The sequence below is a fragment of the Aquarana catesbeiana genome, linkage group LG01 (assembly GCF_042186555.1).
Source record: "Aquarana catesbeiana isolate 2022-GZ linkage group LG01, ASM4218655v1, whole genome shotgun sequence".
Lineage (NCBI taxonomy): Eukaryota > Metazoa > Chordata > Amphibia > Anura > Ranidae > Aquarana > Aquarana catesbeiana.
Window position 1 is genome coordinate 632,808,636 of NC_133324.1, and position 25,054 is coordinate 632,833,689.

The following is a 25,054-nucleotide window of genomic DNA, read 5'->3' on the forward strand; positions in this document are numbered from 1 at the left end:
ACCCTCCTCTTTTCGCAGCACGGGCTTGGGACCAGCCATGGCAGAGTTAAAAAAAACTGAAACCTTGAAGATTGAAAATTGTTCCCTACACCCCGTCGTGACGGCTTAAAATACAGGGGGGAATAGTTTTTACAGGGCTGGTCTGCTCTCCCAGCACCTAACCCTCCTCTTTTCGCAGCATGGGCTTGGGACCAGCCATGGCAGAGTTAAAAAAACTGAAACCTTGATGATTGAAAATTGTTCCCTACACCCCATCGTGACGGCTTGAAATACAGGGGCGAATCGTTTTTACAGGGCTGGTCTGCTGTCCCAGCACCTAACCCTCCTCTTTTCGCAGCACGGGCTTGGGACCAGCCATGGCAGAGTTAAAAAAACTGAAACCTTGAAGATTGAAAATTGTTCCCTACACCCCGTCGTGGCGGCTTTAAATACAGGGGCGAATAGTTTTTACAGGGCTGGTCTGCTCTCCCAGCATCTAACCCTCCTCTTTTCGCAGCACGGGCTTGGGACCGGCCTTGGCAGAGTTAAAAAAACTGAAACCTCGATGATTGAAAATTGTTCCCTACACCCAGTCGTAACGGCTTGAAATACAGGGGCGAATGTTTTTTACAGGGCTGGTCTGCTCTCCCTGCATCCAACACTCCTCTTTTCGCAGTACAGGCTTGGGACCGGCCATGGCAGAGTTAAAAATCTGAAACCTTGAAGACTGAATATTGTTCCCCACACCCCATCGTGACGGCTTGAAAAACAGGGGCGAATAATTTTTACAGTGCTGGTCTGCTCTCCCAGCACCCAACCCTCCTCTTTTCACAGCATGGGCTTGGGACCGGCCATGGCAGAGTTAAAAAAACTGAAACCTCGATGATTGAAAATTGTTCCCTACATCCCGTCGTGACGGCTTGAAATACAGGGGCGAATAGTTTTTACAGGGATGGTCTGCTCTCCCAGCACCTAACCCTCCTCTTTTCGCAGCACGGGCTTGGGACCGGCCATGGCAGAGTTAAAAAAACTGAAACCTTGAAGATTGAAAATTGTTCCCTACACCCCATCGTGATGGCTTGAAATACAGGGGCGAATAGTTTTTACAGGCCTGGTCTGCTCTCCCAGCACCTAACCCTCCTCTTTTCACAGCACGGGCTTGGGACCGGCCGTGGCAGAGTTAAAAAAACTGAAACCTCGATGATTGAAAATTGTTCCCTACATCCCGTCGTGACGGCTTGAAATACAGGGGCGAATAGTTTTTACAGGGCTGGTCTGCTTTCCCATCACCTAACCCTCCTCTTTTCGCAGCACGGGCTTGGGACCGGCCATGGCAGAGTTAAAAAAAACTGAAACCTTGAAGATTGAAAATTGTTCCCTACACCCCGTCGTGACGGCTTAAAATACAGGGGGGAATAGTTTTTACAGGGCTGGTCTGCTCTCCCAGCACCTAACCCTCCTCTTTTCACAGCATGGGCTTGGGACCAGCCATGGCAGAGTTAAAAAAACTGAAACCTTGAAGATTGAAAATTGTTCCCTACACCCCATCGTGACGGCTTGAAATACAGGGGCGAATAGTTTTTACAGGGCTGGTCTGCTCTCCCAGCACCTAACCCTCCTCTTTTCGCAGCACGGGCTTGGGACCGGCCATGGCAGAGTTAAAAAAACTGAAACCTTGAAGATTGAAAATTGTTCCCTACACCCCATCGTGACGGCTTGAAATACAGGGGCGAATAGTTTTTACAGGGCTGGTCTGCTCTCCCAGCACCTAACCCTCCTCTTTTCACAGCACGGGCTTGGGACCGGCCATGGCAGAGTTAAAAAAACTGAAACCTCGATGATTGAAAATTGTTCCCTACATCCCGTCGTGACGGCTTGAAATACAGGGGCAAATAGTTTTTACAGGGCTGGTCTGCTCTCCCAGCACCTAACCCTCCTCTTTTCGCAGCATGGGCTTGGGACCGGCCATGGCAGAGTTAAAAAAACTGAAACCTTGAAGATTGAAAATTGTTCCCTACACCCCATCGTGACGGCTTGAAATACAGGGGCGAATGGTTTTTACAGGGCTGGTCTGTTCTCCCTGCACCCAACCCTCCTCTTTTCACAGCACGGGCTTGGGACCGGCCATGGCAGAGTTAAAAAAACTGAAACCTTGAAGATTGAAAATTGTTCCCTACACCCCGTCGTGACGGCTTGAAATACAGGGGCGAATAGTTTTTACAGGGATGGTCTGCTTTCCCATCACCTAACCCTCCTCTTTTCGCAGCACGGGCTTGGGACCGGCCATGGCAGAGTTAAAAAAAACTGAAACCTTGAAGATTGAAAATTGTTCCCTACACCCCGTCGTGACGGCTTAAAATACAGGGGGGAATAGTTTTTACAGGGCTGGTCTGCTCTCCCAGCACCTAACCCTCCTCTTTTCGCAGCATGGGCTTGGGACCAGCCATGGCAGAGTTAAAAAAACTGAAACCTTGATGATTGAAAATTGTTCCCTACACCCCATCGTGACGGCTTGAAATACAGGGGCGAATCGTTTTTACAGGGCTGGTCTGCTGTCCCAGCACCTAACCCTCCTCTTTTCGCAGCACGGGCTTGGGACCAGCCATGGCAGAGTTAAAAAAACTGAAACCTTGAAGATTGAAAATTGTTCCCTACACCCCGTCGTGGCGGCTTTAAATACAGGGGCGAATAGTTTTTACAGGGCTGGTCTGCTCTCCCAGCATCTAACCCTCCTCTTTTCGCAGCACGGGCTTGGGACCGGCCTTGGCAGAGTTAAAAAAACTGAAACCTCGATGATTGAAAATTTTTCCCTACACCCAGTCGTAACGGCTTGAAATACAGGGGCGAATGTTTTTTACAGGGCTGGTCTGCTCTCCCTGCATCCAACACTCCTCTTTTCGCAGTACGGGCTTGGGACCGGCCATGGCAGAGTTAAAAATCTGAAACCTTGAAGACTGAATATTGTTCCCCACACCCCATCGTGACGGCTTGAAAAACAGGGGCGAATAATTTTTACAGTGCTGGTCTGCTCTCCCAGCACCCAACCCTCCTCTTTTCGCAGCACGGGCTTGGGACCGGCCATGGCAGAGTTAAAAAAACTGAAACCTCGATGATTGAAAATTGTTCCCTACATCCCGTCGTGACGGCTTGAAATACAGGGGCGAATAGTTTTTACAGGGATGGTCTGCTCTCCCAGCACCTAACCCTCCTCTTTTCGCAGCATGGGCTTGGGACCAGCCATGGCAGAGTTAAAAAAACTGAAACCTTGATGATTGAAAATTGTTCCCTACACCCCATCGTGACGGCTTGAAATACAGGGGCGAATCGTTTTTACAGGGCTGGTCTGCTGTCCCAGCACCTAACCCTCCTCTTTTCGCAGCACGGGCTTGGGACCAGCCATGGCAGAGTTAAAAAAACTGAAACCTTGAAGATTGAAAATTGTTCCCTACACCCCGTCGTGGCGGCTTTAAATACAGGGGCGAATAGTTTTACAGGGCTGGTCTGCTCTCCCAGCATCTAACCCTCCTCTTTTCGCAGCACGGGCTTGGGACCGGCCTTGGCAGAGTTAAAAAAACTGAAACCTCGATGATTGAAAATTGTTCCCTACACCCAGTCGTAACGGCTTGAAATACAGGGGCGAATGTTTTTTACAGGGCTGGTCTGCTCTCCCTGCATCCAACACTCCTCTTTTCGCAGTACGGGCTTGGGACCGGCCATGGCAGAGTTAAAAATCTGAAACCTTGAAGACTGAATATTGTTCCCCACACCCCATCGTGACGGCTTGAAAAACAGGGGCGAATAATTTTTACAGTGCTGGTCTGCTCTCCCAGCACCCAACCCTCCTCTTTTCGCAGCACGGGCTTGGGACCGGCCATGGCAGAGTTAAAAAAACTGAAACCTCGATGATTGAAAATTGTTCCCTACACCCCATCGTGATGGCTTGAAATACAGGGGCGAATAGTTTTTACAGGCCTGGTCTGCTCTCCCAGCACCTAACCCTCCTCTTTTCACAGCACGGGCTTGGGACCGGCCGTGGCAGAGTTAAAAAAACTGAAACCTCGATGATTGAAAATTGTTCCCTACATCCCGTCGTGACGGCTTGAAATACAGGGGCGAATAGTTTTTACAGGTCTGGTCTGCTCTCCCAGCACCTAACCCTCCTCTTTTCGCAGCACGGGCTTGAGATCGGCCATGGCAGAGTTAAAAAAACTGAAACCTTGAAGATTGAAAATTGTTCCCTACACCCCGTCGTGACGGCTTGAAATACAGGGGCGAATGGTTTTTACAGGGCTGGTCTGTTCTCCCTGCACACAACCCTCCTCTTTTCACAGCACGAGCTTGGGACCGGCCATGGCAGAGTTAAAAATCTGAAACCTTGGAGACTGAAAATTGTTCCCCACACCCCATCGTGATGGCTTGAAAAACAGGGGCGAATAATTTTTACAGTGCTGGTCTGCTCTCCCAGCACCTAACCCTCCTCTTTTCTCAGCACGGGCTTGGGACCGGCCATGGCAGAGTTAAAAAAACTGAAACTTTGAAGATTGAAAATTGTTCCCTACACCCCGTCGTGACGGCTTGAAATACAGGGGCGAATAGTTTTTACAGGGCTGGTCTGCTCTCCCAGCACCTAACCCTCCTCTTTTCACAGCACGGGCTTGGGATCGGCCATGGTAGAGTTAAAAAAACTTAAACCTTGAAGATTGAAAATTGTTCCCCACACCCCATTGTGACGGCTTGAAATACAGGGGCGAATAGTTTTTACAGGGCTGGTCTGCTCTCCCAGCACTTAACCCTCCTCTTTTCGCAGCATGGGCTTGGGACCGGCCATGGCAGAGTTAAAAAAACTGAAACCTCGATGATTGAAAATTGTTCCCTACATCCCGTCGTGACGGCTTGAAATACAGGGGCGAATAGTTTTTACAAGGCTGGTCTGCTCTCCCAGCACCTAACCCTCCTCTTTTCGCAGCACGGGCTTGGGACCGGCCATGGCAGAGTTAAAAAAACTGAAACCTTGAAGATTGAAAATTGTTCCCTACACCCCGTCGTGACGGCTTTAAATACAGGGGCGAATAGTTTTTACAGGGCTGGTCTGCTCTCCCTGCACCCAACCCTCCTCTTTTCACAGCACGGGCTTGGGACCGGCCATGGCAGAGTTAAAAATCTGAAACCTTGAAGACTGAAAATTGTTCCCCACACCCCATCGTGATGGCTTGAAAAACAGGGGTGAATAATTTTTACAGTGCTGGTCTCCTCTCCCAGCACCCAACCCTCCTCTTTTCACAGCACGGGCTTGGGACCAGCCATGGCAGAGTTAGAAAAACTGAAACCTTGAAGATTGAAAATTGTTCCCTACACCCCGTTGTAATGGCTTTGAAATACAGGGGCGAATAGTTTTTACAGGGCTGGTCTGCTCTCCCAGCACCAAACCCTCCTCTTTTCGCAGCACAGGCTTGGGACCGGCCATGGCAGAGTTAAAAAAACTGAAACCTTGAAGATTGAAAATTGTTCCCTACACCCCGTCGTGACGGCTTGAAATACAGGGGCAAATAGTTTTTACATGGCTGGTCTGCTCTCCTAGCACCCAACCCTCCTCTTTTTGCAGCACGGGCTTGGGACCAGCCATGGCAGAGTTAAAAAAACTGAAACCTTGAATATTGAAAATTGTTCCCCACACCCCGTCGTAATGGCTTGAAATATAGGGGCAAATGGTTTTTACAGGGCTGGTGTGCTCTCCAGCACCGAAACCTCCTATTTTCTCAGCACGGGCTTGGGACCGGCCATGGCAGAGTTAAAAAAACTGAAACCTTGAAGATTGAAAATTGTTCCCCACACCCCGTCGTGACAGCTTGAAATACAGGGGCAAAAAGTTTTTACATGGCTGGTCTGCTCTCCCAGCACCTAACCCTCCTCTTTTCACAGCACGGGCTTGGGACCGGCCATGGCAGAGTTAAAAAAACTGAAACCTTGAAGATTGAAAATTGTTCCCTACACCCCGTCGTGACGGCTTGAAATACAGGGGCGAATAGTTTTTACAGGGCTGGTCTGCTCTCCCAGCACCTAACCCTCCTCTTTTCACAGCACGGGCTTGGGATCGGCCATGGCAGAGTTAAAAAAACTTAAACCTTGAAGATTGAAAATTGTTCCCTACACCCCATCGTGACGGCTTGAAATACAGGGGCGAATAGTTTTTACAGGGCTGGTCTGCTCTCCCAGCACCTAACCCTCCTCTTTTCACAGCACGGGCTTGGGACCGGCCATGGCAGAGTTAAAAAAACTGAAACCTCGATGATTGAAAATTGTTCCCTACATCCCGTCGTGACGGCTTGAAATACAGGGGCGAATAGTTTTTACAGGGCTGGTCTGCTCTCCCAGCACCTAACCCTCCTCTTTTCGCAGCACGGGCTTGGGACCGGCCATGGCAGAGTTAAAAAAACTGAAACCTTGAAGATTGAAAGTTGTTCCCTACACCCCGTCGTGACGGCTTGAAATACAGGGGCGAATGGTTTTTACAGGGCTGGTCTGTTCTCCCTGCACCCAACCCTCCTCTTTTCACAGCACGGGCTTGGGACCGGCCATGGCAGAGTTAAAAAAACTGAAACCTTGAAGATTGAAAATTGTTCCATACACCCCGTCGTGACGGCTTTAAATACAGGGGCGAATAGTTTTTACAGGGCTGGTCTGCTCTCCCAGCACCTAACCCTCCTCTTTTTGCAGCACGGGCTTGGGACCGGCCATGGCAGAGTTAAAAAAACTGAAACCTTGAAGATTGAAAATTGTTCCCTACACCCCGTCGTGACGGCTTGAAATACAGGGGCGAATGGATTTTACAGGGCTGGTCTGTTCTCCCTGCACCCAACCCTCCTCTTTTCACAGCACGGGCTTGGGACCGGCCATGGCAGAGTTAAAAAAACTGAAACCTTGAAGATTGAAAATTGTTCCATACACCCCGTCGTGACAGCTTTAAATACAGGGGCGAATAGTTTTTACAGGGCTGGTCTGCTCTCCCAGCACCTAACCCTCCTCTTTTTGCAGCACGGGCTTGGGACCGGCCATGGCAGAGTTAAAAAACTGAAACCTTGAAGATTGAAAATTGTTCCCTACATCCCGTCGTGACGGCTTGAAATACAGGGGCGAATAGTTTTTACAGGGCTGGTCTGCTCTCCCTGCACCTAACCCTGCTCTTTTCACAGCACGGTCTTGGGACCGGCCATGGCAGAGTTAAAAAAACTGAAACCTCGATGATTGAAAATTGTTCCCTACATCCCGTCGTGACGGCTTGAAATACAGGGGCGAATAGTTTTTACAGGGCTGGTCTGCTCTCCCAGCACCTAACCCTCCTCTTTTCGCAGCACGGGCTTTAGACCGGCCATGGCAGAGTTAAAAAAACTGAAACCTTGAAGATTGAAAATTGTTCCCTACACCCCGTCGTGACGGCTTGAAATACAGGGGCGAATGGTTTTTACAGGGCTGGTCTGTTCTCCCTGCACCCAACCCTCCTCTTTTCACAGCACGGGCTTGGGACCGGCCATGGCAGAGTTAAAAATCTGAAACCTTGGAGACTGAAAATTGTTCCCCACACCCCATCGTGATGGCTTGAAATACAGGGGCGAATAGTTTTTACAGGTCTGGTCTGCTCTCCCAGCACCTAACCCTCCTCTTTTTGCAGCACGGGCTTGGGACCGGCCATGGCAGAGTTAAAAAAACTGAAACCTTGAAGATTGAAAATTGTTCCCTACACCCCGTCGTGACGGCTTGAAATACAGGGGCGAATAGTTTTTACGGGGCTGGTCTGCTTTCCCATCACCTAACCCTCCTCTTTTCGCAGCACGGGCTTGGGACCGGCCATGGCAGAGTTAAAAAAAACTGAAACCTTGAAGATTGAAAATTGTTCCCTACACCCCGTCGTGACGGCTTAAAATACAGGGGGAATAGTTTTTACAGGGCTGGTATGCTCTCCCAGCACCTAACCCTCCTCTTTTCGCAGCATGGGCTTGGGACCAGCCATGGCAGAGTTAAAAAAACTGAAACCTTGATGATTGAAAATTGTTCCCTACACCCCATCGTGACGGCTTGAAATACAGGGGCGAATAGTTTTTACAGGGCTGGTCTGCTGTCCCAGCACCTAACCCTCCTCTTTTCGCAGCACGGGCTTGGGACCAGCCATGGCAGAGTTAAAAAAACTGAAACCTTGAAGATTGAAAATTGTTCCCTACACCCCGTCATGACGGCTTTAAATACAGGGGTGAATAGTTTTTACAGGGCTGGTCTGCTCTCCCAGCATCTAACCCTCCTCTTTTCGCAGCACGGGCTTGGGACCGGCCATGGCAGAGTTAAAAAAACTGAAACCTCGATGATTGAAAATTGTTCCCTACACCCAGTCGTGACGGCTTGAAATACAGGGGCGAATGTTTTTTACAGGGCTGGTCTGCTCTCCCTGCATCCAACACTCCTCTTTTCGCAGTACGGGCTTGGGACCGGCCATGGCAGAGTTAAAAATCTGAAACCTTGAAGACTGAATATTGTTCACCACACCCCATCGTGACGGCTTGAAAAACAGGGGCGAATAATTTTTACAGTGCTGGTCTGCTCTCCCAGCACCCAACCCTCCTCTTTTCGCAGCACGGGCTTGGGACCAGCCATGGCAGAGTTAAAAAACTGAAACCTTGAAGATTGAAAATTGTTCCATACACCCCGTCGTGACGGCTTTAAATACAGGGGCGAATAGTTTTTACAGGGCTGGTCTGTTCTCCCAGCACCTAACCCTCCTCTTTTTGCAGCACGGGCTTGGGACCGGCCATGGCAGAGTTAAAAAAACTGAAACCTTGAAGATTGAAAATTGTTCCCTACACCCCGTCGTGATAGCTTGAAATATAGGGGTAAATGGTTTTTACAGGGCTGGTGTGCTCTCCAGCACCGAACCCTCCTCTTTTCTGAGCACGGGCTTGGGACCGGCCATGGCAGAGTTAAAAAAACTTAAACCTTGAAGATTGAAAATTGTTCCCCACACCCCGTCATGACGGCTTGAAATACAGGGGCGAATAGTTTTTACAGGGCTGGTCTGCTCTCCCAGCACTTAACCCTCCTCTTTTCGCAGCACAGGCTTGGGACCGGCCATGGCAGAGTTAAAAAAACTGAAACCTCGATGATTGAAAATTGTTCCCTACATCCCGTCGTGATGGCTTGAAATACAGGGGTGAATAGTTTTTACAGGGCTGGTCTGCTCTCCCAGCACCTAACCCTCCTCTTTTTGCAGTACGGGCTTGGAACTGGCCATGGCAGAGTTAAAAAAACTGAAACCTTGAAGATTGAAAATTGTTCCCTACACCCCATCGTGACGGCTTGAAATACAGGGGCGAATGGTTTTTACAGGGATGGTCTGTTCTCCCTGCACCCAACCCTCCTCTTTTCACAGCACGGGCTTGGGACCGGCCATGGCAGAGTTAAAAAAACTGAAACCTTGAAGATTGAAAATTGTTCCATACACCCCGTCGTGACGGCTTTAAATACAGGGGTGAATAGTTTTTACAGGGCTGGTCTGCTCTCCCAGCACCTAACCCTCCTCTTTTTGCAGCACGGGCTTGGGACCGGCCATGGCAGAGTTAAAAAAACTGAAACCTTGAAGATTGAAAATTGTTCCCTACACCCCGTTGTGATGGCTTGAAATATAGGGACAAATAGTTTTTACAGGGCTGGTGTGCTCTCCAGCACCGAACCCTCCTCTTTTCTGAGCACGGGCTTGGGACCGGCCATGGCAGAGTTAAAAAAACTGAAACCTTGAAGATTGAAAATTGTTCCCCACACCCCGTCGTGACGGTTTGAAATACAGGGGCGAATAGTTTTTACAGGGCTGGTCTGCTCTCCCAGCACTTAACCCTCCTCTTTTCGCAGCACGGGCTTGGGACCGGCCATGGCAGAGTTAAAAAAACTGAAACCTCGATGATTGAAAATTGTTCCCTACATCCCGTTGTGACGGCTTGAAATACAGGGGCGAATAGTTTTTACAGGGCTGGTCTGCTCTCCCAGCACCTAACTCTCCTCTTTTCGCAGCACGGGCTTGGGACCGGCCATGGCAGAGTTAAAAAAACTGAAACCTTGAAGATTGAAAATTGTTCCCTACACCCCATCGTGACGGCTTGAAATACAGGGGCGAATAGTTTTTACAGGGCTGGTCTGCTCTCCCAGCACCTAACCCTCCTCTTTTCACAGCACGGTCTTAGGACCGGCTATGGCAGAGTTAAAAAAACTGAAACCTTGAAGATTGAAAATTGTTCCATACACCCCGTCGTGACAGCTTTAAATACAGGGGCGAACAGTTTTTACAGGGCTGGTCTGCTCTCCCAGCACCTAACCCTCCTCTTTTTGCAGCACGGGCTTGGGACCGGCCATGGCAGAGTTAAAAAACTGAAACCTTGAAGATTGAAAATTGTTCCCTACACCCCGTTGTGATGGCTTGAAATATAGGGACAAATAGTTTTTACAGGGCTGGTGTTCTCTCCAGCACCGAACCCTCCTCTTTTCTGAGCACGGGCTTGGGACCGGCCATGGCAGAGTTAAAAAAACTGAAACCTTGAAGATTGAAAATTGTTCCATACACCCCGTCGTGACGACTTTAAATACAGGGGTGAATAGTTTTTACAGGGCTGGTCTGCTCTCCCAGCACCTAACCCTCCTCTTTTTGCAGCACGGGCTTGGAACCGGCCATGGCAGAGTTAAAAAAACTGAAACCTTGAAGATTGAAAATTGTTCCCTACACCCCGTCGTGACGGCTTGAAATACAGGGGCGAATGGTTTTTACAGGGCTGGTCTGTTCTCCCTGCACCCAACCCTCCTCTTTTCACAGCATGGGCTTGGGACCGGCCATGGCAGAGTTAAAAAAACTGAAACCTTGAAGATTGAAAATTGTTCCATACACCCCGTCGTGACGGCTTTAAATACAGGGGCGAATAGTTTTTACAGGGCTGGTCTGCTCTCCCAGCACCTAACCCTCCTCTTTTTGCAGCACGGGCTTGGGACCGGCCATGGCAGAGTTAAAAACACTGAAACCTTGAAGATTGAAAATTGTTACCTACACCCCGTTGTGATGGCTTGAAATATAGGGACAAATAGTTTTTACAGGGCTGGTGTGCTCTCCAGCACCGAACCCTCCTCTTTTCTGAGCACGGGCTTGGGACCGGCCATGGCAGAGTTAAAAAAACTGAAACCTTGAAGATTGAAAATTGTTCCCCACACCCCGTCATGACGGCTTGAAATACAGGGGCGAATAGTTTTTACAGGGCTGGTCTGCTCTCCCAGCACTTAACCCTCCTCTTTTCGCAGCACAGGCTTGGGACCGGCCATGGCAGAGTTAAAAAAACTGAAACCTCGATGATTGAAAATTGTTCCCTACATCCCGTCGTGATGGCTTGAAATACAGGGGTGAATAGTTTTTACAGGGCTGGTCTGCTCTCCCAGCACCTAACCCTCCTCTTTTTGCAGTACGGGCTTGGAACTGGCCATGGCAGAGTTAAAAAAACTGAAACCTTGAAGATTGAAAATTGTTCCCTACACCCCATCGTGACGGCTTGAAATACAGGGGCGAATGGTTTTTACAGGGATGGTCTGTTCTCCCTGCACCCAACCCTCCTCTTTTCACAGCACGGGCTTGGGACCGGCCATGGCAGAGTTAAAAAAACTGAAACCTTGAAGATTGAAAATTGTTCCATACACCCCGTCGTGACGGCTTTAAATACAGGGGTGAATAGTTTTTACAGGGCTGGTCTGCTCTCCCAGCACCTAACCCTCCTCTTTTTGCAGCACGGGCTTGGGACCGGCCATGGCAGAGTTAAAAAAACTGAAACCTTGAAGATTGAAAATTGTTCCCTACACCCCGTTGTGATGGCTTGAAATATAGGGACAAATAGTTTTTACAGGGCTGGTGTGCTCTCCAGCACCGAACCCTCCTCTTTTCTGAGCACGGGCTTGGGACCGGCCATGGCAGAGTTAAAAAAACTGAAACCTTGAAGATTGAAAATTGTTCCCCACACCCCGTCGTGACGGTTTGAAATACAGGGGCGAATAGTTTTTACAGGGCTGGTCTGCTCTCCCAGCACTTAACCCTCCTCTTTTCGCAGCACGGGCTTGGGACCGGCCATGGCAGAGTTAAAAAAACTGAAACCTCGATGATTGAAAATTGTTCCCTACATCCCGTTGTGACGGCTTGAAATACAGGGGCGAATAGTTTTTACAGGGCTGGTCTGCTCTCCCAGCACCTAACTCTCCTCTTTTCGCAGCACGGGCTTGGGACCGGCCATGGCAGAGTTAAAAAAACTGAAACCTTGAAGATTGAAAATTGTTCCCTACACCCCATCGTGACGGCTTGAAATACAGGGGCGAATAGTTTTTACAGGGCTGGTCTGCTCTCCCAGCACCTAACCCTCCTCTTTTCACAGCACGGTCTTAGGACCGGCTATGGCAGAGTTAAAAAAACTGAAACCTTGAAGATTGAAAATTGTTCCATACACCCCGTCGTGACAGCTTTAAATACAGGGGCGAACAGTTTTTACAGGGCTGGTCTGCTCTCCCAGCACCTAACCCTCCTCTTTTTGCAGCACGGGCTTGGGACCGGCCATGGCAGAGTTAAAAAACTGAAACCTTGAAGATTGAAAATTGTTCCCTACACCCCGTTGTGATGGCTTGAAATATAGGGACAAATAGTTTTTACAGGGCTGGTGTTCTCTCCAGCACCGAACCCTCCTCTTTTCTGAGCACGGGCTTGGGACCGGCCATGGCAGAGTTAAAAAAACTGAAACCTTGAAGATTGAAAATTGTTCCATACACCCCGTCGTGACGACTTTAAATACAGGGGTGAATAGTTTTTACAGGGCTGGTCTGCTCTCCCAGCACCTAACCCTCCTCTTTTTGCAGCACGGGCTTGGAACCGGCCATGGCAGAGTTAAAAAAACTGAAACCTTGAAGATTGAAAATTGTTCCCTACACCCCGTCGTGACGGCTTGAAATACAGGGGCGAATGGTTTTTACAGGGCTGGTCTGTTCTCCCTGCACCCAACCCTCCTCTTTTCACAGCATGGGCTTGGGACCGGCCATGGCAGAGTTAAAAAAACTGAAACCTTGAAGATTGAAAATTGTTCCATACACCCCGCCGTGACGGCTTTAAATACAGGGGCGAATAGTTTTTACAGGGCTGGTCTGCTCTCCCAGCACCTAACCCTCCTCTTTTTGCAGCACGGGCTTGGGACCGGCCATGGCAGAGTTAAAAACACTGAAACCTTGAAGATTGAAAATTGTTACCTACACCCCGTTGTGATGGCTTGAAATATAGGGACAAATAGTTTTTACAGGGCTGGTGTGCTCTCCAGCACCGAACCCTCCTCTTTTCTGAGCACGGGCTTGGGACCGGCCATGGCAGAGTTAAAAAAACTGAAACCTTGAAGATTGAAAATTGTTCCCCACACCCCGTCGTGACGGTTTGAAATACAGGGGCGAATAGTTTTTACAGGGCTGGTCTGCTCTCCCAGCACTTAACCCTCCTCTTTTCGCAGCACGGGCTTGGGACCGGCCATGGCAGAGTTAAAAATACTGAAACCTCGATGATTGAAAATTGTTCCCTACATCCCGTCGTGACGGCTTGAAATACAGGGGCGAATAGTTTTTACAGGGCTGGTCTGCTCTCCCAGCACCTAACCCTCCTCTTTTCGCAGCACGGGCTTGGGACCGGCCATGGCAGAGTTAAAAAAACTGAAACCTTGAAGATTGAAAATTGTTCCCTACACCCCATCGTGACGGCTTGAAATACAGGGGCGAATAGTTTTTACAGGGCTGGTCTGCTCTCCCAGCACCTAACCCTCCTCTTTTCACAGCACGGTCTTGGGACCGGCCATGGCAGAGTTAAAAAAACTGAAACCTCGATGATTGAAAATTGTTCCCTACATCCCGTCGTGATGGCTTGAAATACAGGGGCGAATAGTTTTTACAGAGCTGGTCTGTTCTCCCTGCACCCAACCCTCCTCTTTTCACAGCACGGGCTTGGGACTGGCCATGGCAGAGTTAAAAATCTGAAACCTTGCAGACTGAAAATTGTTCTCCACACCCCATCGTGATGGCTTGAAAAACAGGGGCGAATAATTTTTACAGTGCTGGTCTGCTCTCCCAGCACCTAACCCTCCTCTTTTCTCAGCACGGGCTTGGGACCGGCCATGGCAGAGTTTAAAAAAACTGAAACCTTGAAGATTGAAAATTGTTCCCTACACCCCGTCGTGATGGCTTGAAATACAGGGGCGAATAGTTTTTACAGGTCTGGTCTGCTCTCCCAGCACCTAACCCTCCTCTTTTTGCAGCACGGGCTTGGGACCGGCCATGGCAGAGTTAAAAAAACTGAAACCTTGAAGATTGAAAATTGTTCCCTACACCCCGTCGTGACGGCTTGAAATACAGGGGCGAATAGTTTTTATAGGGCTGGTCTGCTTTCCCAGCACCTAACCCTCCTCTTTTCACAGCACGGGCTTGGGACCAGCCATGGCAGAGTTAAAAAAACTAAAACCTTGAAGATTGAAAATTGTTCCCTACACCCCGTCATGACGGCTTTAAATACAGGGGTGAATAGTTTTTACAGGGCTGGTCTGCTCTCCCAGCATCTAACCCTCCTCTTTTCGCAGCACGGGCTTGGGACCGGCCATGGCAGAGTTAAAAAAACTGAAACCTCGATGATTGAAAATTGTTCCCTACACCCAGTCGTGACGGCTTGAAATACAGGGGCGAATGTTTTTTACAGGGCTGGTCTGCTCTCCCTGCATCCAACACTCCTCTTTTCGCAGTACGGGCTTGGGACCGGCCATGGCAGAGTTAAAAATCTGAAACCTTGAAGACTGAATATTGTTCACCACACCCCATCGTGACGGCTTGAAAAACAGGGGCGAATAATTTTTACAGTGCTGGTCTGCTCTCCCAGCACCCAACCCTCCTCTTTTCGCAGCACGGGCTTGGGACCAGCCATGGCAGAGTTAAAAAACTGAAACCTTGAAGATTGAAAATTGTTCCATACACCCCGTCGTGACGGCTTTAAATACAGGGGCGAATAGTTTTTACAGGGCTGGTCTGTTCTCCCAGCACCTAACCCTCCTCTTTTTGCAGCACGGGCTTGGGACCGGCCATGGCAGAGTTAAAAAAACTGAAACCTTGAAGATTGAAAATTGTTCCCTACACCCCGTCGTGATAGCTTGAAATATAGGGGTAAATGGTTTTTACAGGGCTGGTGTGCTCTCCAGCACCGAACCCTCCTCTTTTCTGAGCACGGGCTTGGGACCGGCCATGGCAGAGTTAAAAAAACTTAAACCTTGAAGATTGAAAATTGTTCCCCACACCCCGTCATGACGGCTTGAAATACAGGGGCGAATAGTTTTTACAGGGCTGGTCTGCTCTCCCAGCACTTAACCCTCCTCTTTTCGCAGCACAGGCTTGGGACCGGCCATGGCAGAGTTAAAAAAACTGAAACCTCGATGATTGAAAATTGTTCCCTACATCCCGTCGTGATGGCTTGAAATACAGGGGTGAATAGTTTTTACAGGGCTGGTCTGCTCTCCCAGCACCTAACCCTCCTCTTTTTGCAGTACGGGCTTGGAACTGGCCATGGCAGAGTTAAAAAAACTGAAACCTTGAAGATTGAAAATTGTTCCCTACACCCCATCGTGACGGCTTGAAATACAGGGGCGAATGGTTTTTACAGGGATGGTCTGTTCTCCCTGCACCCAACCCTCCTCTTTTCACAGCACGGGCTTGGGACCGGCCATGGCAGAGTTAAAAAAACTGAAACCTTGAAGATTGAAAATTGTTCCATACACCCCGTCGTGACGGCTTTAAATACAGGGGTGAATAGTTTTTACAGGGCTGGTCTGCTCTCCCAGCACCTAACCCTCCTCTTTTTGCAGCACGGGCTTGGGACCGGCCATGGCAGAGTTAAAAAAACTGAAACCTTGAAGATTGAAAATTGTTCCCTACACCCCGTTGTGATGGCTTGAAATATAGGGACAAATAGTTTTTACAGGGCTGGTGTGCTCTCCAGCACCGAACCCTCCTCTTTTCTGAGCACGGGCTTGGGACCGGCCATGGCAGAGTTAAAAAAACTGAAACCTTGAAGATTGAAAATTGTTCCCCACACCCCGTCGTGACGGTTTGAAATACAGGGGCGAATAGTTTTTACAGGGCTGGTCTGCTCTCCCAGCACTTAACCCTCCTCTTTTCGCAGCACGGGCTTGGGACCGGCCATGGCAGAGTTAAAAAAACTGAAACCTCGATGATTGAAAATTGTTCCCTACATCCCGTTGTGACGGCTTGAAATACAGGGGCGAATAGTTTTTACAGGGCTGGTCTGCTCTCCCAGCACCTAACTCTCCTCTTTTCGCAGCACGGGCTTGGGACCGGCCATGGCAGAGTTAAAAAAACTGAAACCTTGAAGATTGAAAATTGTTCCCTACACCCCATCGTGACGGCTTGAAATACAGGGGCGAATAGTTTTTACAGGGCTGGTCTGCTCTCCCAGCACCTAACCCTCCTCTTTTCACAGCACGGTCTTAGGACCGGCTATGGCAGAGTTAAAAAAACTGAAACCTTGAAGATTGAAAATTGTTCCATACACCCCGTCGTGACAGCTTTAAATACAGGGGCGAACAGTTTTTACAGGGCTGGTCTGCTCTCCCAGCACCTAACCCTCCTCTTTTTGCAGCACGGGCTTGGGACCGGCCATGGCAGAGTTAAAAAACTGAAACCTTGAAGATTGAAAATTGTTCCCTACACCCCGTTGTGATGGCTTGAAATATAGGGACAAATAGTTTTTACAGGGCTGGTGTTCTCTCCAGCACCGAACCCTCCTCTTTTCTGAGCACGGGCTTGGGACCGGCCATGGCAGAGTTAAAAAAACTGAAACCTTGAAGATTGAAAATTGTTCCATACACCCCGTCGTGACGACTTTAAATACAGGGGTGAATAGTTTTTACAGGGCTGGTCTGCTCTCCCAGCACCTAACCCTCCTCTTTTTGCAGCACGGGCTTGGAACCGGCCATGGCAGAGTTAAAAAAACTGAAACCTTGAAGATTGAAAATTGTTCCCTACACCCCGTCGTGACGGCTTGAAATACAGGGGCGAATGGTTTTTACAGGGCTGGTCTGTTCTCCCTGCACCCAACCCTCCTCTTTTCACAGCATGGGCTTGGGACCGGCCATGGCAGAGTTAAAAAAACTGAAACCTTGAAGATTGAAAATTGTTCCATACACCCCGTCGTGACGGCTTTAAATACAGGGGCGAATAGTTTTTACAGGGCTGGTCTGCTCTCCCAGCACCTAACCCTCCTCTTTTTGCAGCACGGGCTTGGGACCGGCCATGGCAGAGTTAAAAACACTGAAACCTTGAAGATTGAAAATTGTTACCTACACCCCGTTGTGATGGCTTGAAATATAGGGACAAATAGTTTTTACAGGGCTGGTGTGCTCTCCAGCACCGAACCCTCCTCTTTTCTGAGCACGGGCTTGGGACCGGCCATGGCAGAGTTAAAAAAACTGAAACCTTGAAGATTGAAAATTGTTCCCCACACCCCGTCGTGACGGTTTGAAATACAGGGGCGAATAGTTTTTACAGGGCTGGTCTGCTCTCCCAGCACTTAACCCTCCTCTTTTCGCAGCACGGGCTTGGGACCGGCCATGGCAGAGTTAAAAAAACTGAAACCTCGATGATTGAAAATTGTTCCCTACATCCCGTCGTGACGGCTTGAAATACAGGGGCGAATAGTTTTTACAGGGCTGGTCTGCTCTCCCAGCACCTAACCCTCCTCTTTTCGCAGCACGGGCTTGGGACCGGCCATGGCAGAGTTAAAAAAACTGAAACCTTGAAGATTGAAAATTGTTCCCTACACCCCATCGTGACGGCTTGAAATACAGGGGCGAATAGTTTTTACAGGGCTGGTCTGCTCTCCCAGCACCTAACCCTCCTCTTTTCACAGCACGGTCTTGGGACCGGCCATGGCAGAGTTAAAAAAACTGAAACCTCGATGATTGAAAATTGTTCCCTACATCCCGTCGTGATGGCTTGAAATACAGGGGCGAATAGTTTTTACAGAGCTGGTCTGTTCTCCCTGCACCCAACCCTCCTCTTTTCACAGCACGGGCTTGGGACTGGCCATGGCAGAGTTAAAAATCTGAAACCTTGCAGACTGAAAATTGTTCTCCACACCCCATCGTGATGGCTTGAAAAACAGGGGCGAATAATTTTTACAGTGCTGGTCTGCTCTCCCAGCACCTAACCCTCCTCTTTTCTCAGCACGGGCTTGGGACCGGCCATGGCAGAGTTTAAAAAAACTGAAACCTTGAAGATTGAAAATTGTTCCCTACACCCCGTCGTGATGGCTTGAAATACAGGGGCGAATAGTTTTTACAGGTCTGGTCTGCTCTCCCAGCACCTAACCCTCCTCTTTTTGCAGCACGGGCTTGGGACCGGCCATGGCAGAGTTAAAAAAACTGAAACCTTGAAGATTGAAAATTGTTCCCTACACCCCGTCGTGACGGCTTGAAATACAGGGGCGAATAGTTTTTATAGGGCTGGTCTGCTTTCCCAGCACCTAACCCTCCTCTTTTCACAGCACGGGCTTGGGACCAGCCATGGCAGAGTTAAAAAAACTAAAACCTTGAAGATTGAAAATTGTTCCCTACACCCCATCGTGACGGCTTTAAATACAGGGGCGAATAGTTTTTACAGGGCTGGTCTGCTCTCCCTGCACCCAACCCTCCTCTTTTCACAGAACGGGCTTGGGACCGGCCATGGCAGAGTTAAAAATCTGAAACCTTGAAGACTGAAAATTGCTCCCCACACCCCATCGTGATGGCTTGAAAAACAGGGGTGAATAATTTTTACAGTGCTGGTCTGCTCTCCCAGCACCCAACCCTCCTCTTTTCACAGCACGGGCTTGGGACCAGCCATGGCAGAGTTAGAAAAACTGAAACTTTGAAGATTGAAAATTGTTCCCTACACCTCGTCGTGACGGCTTGAAATACAGGGGCGAATAGTTTTTACAGGGCTGGTCTGCTCTCCCAGCACCTAACCCTCCTCTTTTCACAGCACGGGCTTGGGATCGGCCATGGCAGAGTTAAAAAAACTTAAACCTTGAAGATTGAAAATTGTTCCCCACACCCCATTGTGACGGCTTGAAATACAGGGGCGAATAGTTTTTACAGGGCTAGTCTGCTCTCCCAGCACTTAACCCTCCTCTTTTCGCAGCATGGGCTTGGGACCGGCCATGGCAGAGTTAAAAAAACTGAAACCTCGATGATTGAAAATTGTTCCCTACATCCCGTCGTGACGGCTTGAAATACAGGGGCGAATAGTTTTTACAAGGCTGGTCTGCTCTCCCAGCACCTAACCCTCCTCTTTTCGCAGCACGGGCTTGGGACCGGCCATGGCAGAGTTAAAAAAACTGAAACCTTGAAGATTGAAAATTGTTCCCTACACCCCGTCGTGACGGCTTTAAATACAGGGGCGAATAGTTTTTACAGGGCTGGTCTGCTCTCCCTGCACCCAACCCTCCTCTTTTCACAGCATGGGCTTGGGACCGGCCATGGCAGAGTTAAAAATCTGAAACCTTGAAGACTGAAAATTGTTCCCCACACCCCATCGTGATGGCTTGAAAAACAGGGGTGAATATTTTTTACAGTGCTGGTCTGCTCTCCCAGCACCCAACCCTCCTCTTTTCACAGCACGGGCTTGGGACCAGCCATGGCAGAGTTAGAAAAACTGAAACCTTGAAGATTGAAAATTGTTCCCTACACCCCGTTGTAATGGCTTTGAAATACAGGGGCGAATAGTTTTTACAGGGCTGGTCTGCTCTCCCAGCACCTAACCCTCCTCTTTTCGCAGCACAGGCTTGGGACCGGCCATGGCAGAGTTAAAAAAACTGAAACCTTGAAGATTGAAAATTGTTCCCTACACCCCGTCGTGACGGCTTGAAATACAGGGGCAAATAGTTTTTACATGGCTGGTCTGCTCTCCTAGCACCCAACCCTCCTCTTTTTGCAGCACGGGCTTGGGACCAGCCATGGCAGAGTTAAAAAAACTGAAACCTTGAATATTGAAAATTGTTCCCCACACCCCGTCGTAATGGCTTGAAATATAGGGGCAAATGGTTTTTACAGGGCTGGTGTGCTCTCCAGCACCGAAACCTCCTATTTTCTCAGCACGGGCTTGGGACCGGCCATGGCAGAGTTAAAAAAACTGAAACCTTGAAGATTGAAAATTGTTCCCCACACCCGGTCGTGACAGCTTGAAATACAGGGGCAAAAAGTTTTTACATGGCTGGTCTGCTCTCCCAGCACCTAACCCTCCTCTTTTCACAGCACGGGCTTGGGACCGGCCATGGCAGAGTTAAAAAAACTGAAACCTTGAAGATTGAAAATTGTTCCCTACACCCCGTCGTGACGGCTTGAAATACAGGGGCGAATAGTTTTTACAGGGCTGGTCTGCTCTCCCAGCACCTAACCCTCCTCTTTTCACAGCACGGGCTTGGGATCGGCCATGGCAGAGTTAAAAAAACTTAAACCTTGAAGATTGAAAATTGTTCCCCACACCCCATTGTGACAGCTTGAAATACAGGGGCGAATAGTTTTTACAGGGCTGGTCTGCTCTCCCAGCACTTAACCCTCCTCTTTTCGTAGCATGGGCTTGGGACCAGCCATGGCAGAGTTAAAAATCTGAAACCTCGATGATTGAAAATTGTTCCCTACATCCCATCATGACGGCTTGAAATACAGGGGCAAATAGTTTTTACAGGGCTGGTCTGCTCTCCCAGCACCTAACCCTCCTCTTTTCACAGCACGGGCTTGGGACCGGCCATGGCAGAGTTAAGAAAACTGAAACATTGAAGATTGAAATTTGTTCCCTACACCCCGTCGTGACGGCTTGAAATACAGGGGCGAATGGTTTTTACAGGGCTGGTCTGTTCTCCCTGCACCCAACCCTCCTCTTTTCACAGCACGGGCTTGGGACCGGCCATGGCAGAGTTAAAAAAACTGAAACCTTGAAGATTGAAAATTGTTCCATACACCCCATCGTGACGGCTTTAAATACAGGGGGGAATAGTTTTTACAGGGCTGGTCTGCTCTCCCATCACCTAACCCTCCTCTTTTTGCAGCACGGGCTTGGGACCGGCCATGGCAGAGTTAAAAAAACTGAAACCTTGAAGATTGAAAATTGTTCCCTACACCCCGTTGTGATGGCTTGAAATATAGGGGCAAATAGTTTTTACAGGACTGGTGTGCTCTCCAGCACCGAACCCTCCTCTTTTCTGAGCACGGGCTTGGGACCGGCCATGGCAGAGTTAAAAAAACTGAAACCTTGAAGAATGAAAATTGTTCTCCACACCCCGTCGTGACAGCTTGAAAAACAGGGGCAAATAGTTTTTACATGGCTGGTCTGCTCTCCCAGCACCTAAACTTCCTCTTTTCGCAGCACGGGCTTGGAACCAGCCATGGCAGAGTTAAAAAAACTGAAACCTTGAAGATTGAAAATTGTTCCCTACACCCCGTCGTGACGGCTTGAAATACAGGGGCAAATAGTTTTTACATTGCTGGTCTGCTCTCCCAGCACCCAACCCTCCTCTTTTTGCAGCACGGGCTTGGGACCAGCCATGGCAGAGTTAAAAAAACTGAAACCTTGAATATTGAAAATTGTTCCCCACACCCCGTCGTAATGGCTTGAAATATAGGGGCAAATGGTTTTTACAGGGCTGGTGTGCTCTCCAGCACCGAAACCTCCTCTTTTCTCAGCACGGGCTTGGGACCGGCCATGGCAGAGTTAAAAAAGCTGAAACCTTGAAGATTGAAAATTGTTCCCCACACCCCGTCGTGACAGCTTGAAATACAGGGGCAAAAAGTTTTTACATGGCTGGTCTGCTCTCCCAGCACCTAACCCTCCTCTTTTCACAGCACGGGCTTGGGATCGGCCATGGCAGAGTTAAAAAAACTTAAACCTTGAAGATTGAAAATTGTTCCCCACACCCCATTGTGACGGCTTGAAATACAGGGGCGAATAGTTTTTGCAGGGCTGGTCTGCTCTCCCAGCACTTAACCCTCCTCTTTTCGCAGCATGGGCTTGGGACCGGCCATGGCAGAGTTAAAAAAACTGAAACCTCGATGATTGAAAATTGTTCCCTACATCCCGTCGTGACGGCTTGAAATACAGGGGCGAATAGTTTTTACAAGGCTGGTCTGCTCTCCCAGCACCTAACCCTCCTCTTTTCGCAGCACGGGCTTGGGACCGGCCATGGCAGAGTTAAAAAAACTGAAACCTCGATGATTGAAAATTGTTCCCTACACCCCGTCGTGACGGCTTGAAATACAGGGGCAAATAGTTTTTACAGGGCTGGTCTGCTCTCCCAGCACCTAACCCTCCTCTTTTCGCAGCACGGGCTTGGGACCCGCCATGGCAGAGTTAAAAAAACTGAAACCTTGAAGATTGAAAATTGTTCCCTACACCCCGTTGTGACGGCTTGAAATACAGGGGCGAATAGTTTTTACAGGGCTGGTATGCTCTCCCAGCACCTAACCCTCCTCTTTTCACAGCACGGGCTTGGGATCAGCCATGGCAGAGTTAAAAAAACTTAAACCTTGAAGATTGAAAATTGTTCCCCACACCCCATTGTGACGGCTTGAAATACAGGGGCGAATAGTTTTTACAGGGCTGGTCTGCTCTCCCAGCACTTAACCCTCCTCTTTTCGCAGCACGGGCCTGGGACCGGCCATGGCAGAGTTAAAAAAACTGAAACCTCAATGATTGAAAATTGTTCCCTACATCCCGTCGTGACGGCTTGAAATACAGGGGCGAATAGTTTTTACAGGGCTGGTCTGCTCTCCCAGCACCTAACCCTCCTCTTTTCACAGCACGGGCTTGGGACCGTCCATGGCAGAGTTAAAAAAACTGTAACCTTGAAGATTGAAAATTGTTCCCTACACCCCGTCGTGACGGCTTGAAATACAGGGGCGAATAGTTTTTACAGGGCTGGTCTGCTCTCCCAGCACCTAACCCTCCTCTTTTCGCAGCACGGGCTTGGGACCGGCCATGGCAGAGTTAAAAATCTGAAACCTCGATGATTGAAAATTGTTCCCTACATCCCGTCATGATGGCTTGAAATACAGGGGCAAATAGTTTTTACAGGGCTGGTCTGCTCTCCCAGCACCCAACCCTCCTCTTTTCGCAGCACGGGCTTGGGACCGGCCATGGCAGAGTTAAAAAAACTGAAACATTGAAGATTGAAATTTGTTCCCTACACCCCGTCGTGACGGCTTGAAATTCAGGGGCGAATGGTTTTTACAGGGCTGGTCTGTTCTCCCTGCACCCAACCCTCCTCTTTTCACAGCACGGGCTTGGGACCGGCCATGGCAGAGTTAAAAAAACTGAAACCTTGAAGATTGAAAATTGTTCCATACACCCCATCGTGACGGCTTTAAATACAGTGGCGAATAGCTTTTACAGGGCTGGTCTGCTCTCCCAGCACCTAACCCTCCTCTTTTTGCAGCACGGGCTTGGGACCGGCCATGGCAGAGTTAAAAAAACTGAAACCTTGAAGATTGAAAATTGTTCCCTACACCCCGTTGTGATGGCTTGAAATATAGGGACAAATAGTTTTTACAGGGCTGGTGTGCTCTCCAGCACCGAACCCTCCTCTTTTCTGAGCACGGGCTTGGGACCGGCCATGGCAGAGTTAAAAAAACTGAAACCTTGAAGATTGAAAATTGTTCCCTACACCCCGTTGTGATGGCTTGAAATATAGGGACAAATAGTTTTTACAGGGCTGGTGTGCTCTCCAGCACCGAACCCTCCTCTTTTCTGAGCACGGGCTTGGGACCGGCCATGGCAGAGTTAAAAAAACTGAAACCTTGAAGATTGAAAATTGTTCCCCACACCCCGTCGTGACGGCTTGAAATACAGGGGCGAATAGTTTTTACAGGGCTGGTCTGCTCTCCCAGCACCTAACCCTCCTCTTTTCGCAGCACGGGCTTGGGACCGGCCATGGCAGAGTTAAAAAAACTGAAACCTTGAAGATTGAAAATTGTTCCCTACACCCCATCGTGATGGCTTGAAATACAGGGGCGAATAGTTTTTACAGGGCTGGTCTGCTCTCCCTGCACCTAACCCTCCTCTTTTCACAGCACGGTCTTGGGACCGGCCATAGCAGAGTTAAAAAAACTGAAACCTCGATGATTGAAAATTGTTCCCTACATCCCGTCGTGACGGCTTGAAATACAGGGGCGAATAGTTTTTACAGGGCTGGTCTGCTCTCCCAGCACCTAACCCTCCTCTTTTCGCATCACGGGCTTTAGACCGGCCATGGCAGAGTTAAAAAAACTGAAACCTTGAAGATTGAAAATTGTTCCCTACACCCCGTCGTGACGGCTTGAAATACAGGGGCGAATGGTTTTTACAGGGCTGGTCTGTTCTCCCTGCACCCAACCCTCCTCTTTTCACAGCACGGGCTTGGGACCGGCCATGGCAGAGTTAAAAATCTGAAACCTTGGAGACTGAAAATTGTTCCCCACACCCCATCGTGATGGCTTGAAAAACAGGGGCGAATAACTTTTACAGTGCTGGTCTGCTCTCCCAGCACCTAACCCTCCTCTTTTCTCAGCACGGGCTTGGGAACGGCCATGGCAGAGTTTAAAAAAACTGAAACCTTGAAGATTGAAAATTGTTCCCTACACCCCGTCGTGATGGCTTGAAATACAGGGGCGAATAGTTTTTACAGGTCTGGTCTGCTCTCCCAGCACCTAACCCTCCTCTTTTTGCAGCACGGGCTTGGGACCGGCCATGGCAGAGTTAAAAAAACTGAAACCTTGAAGATTGAAAATTGTTCCCTACACCCCGTCGTGACGGCTTGATATACAGGGGCGAATAGTTTTTACAGGGCTGGTCTGCTTTCCCATCACCTAACCCTCCTCTTTTCGCAGCACGGGCTTGGGACCGGCCATGGCAGAGTTAAAAAAAACTGAAACCTTGAAGATTGAAAATTGTTCCCTACACCCCATCGTGACGGCCTAAAATACAGGGGGGG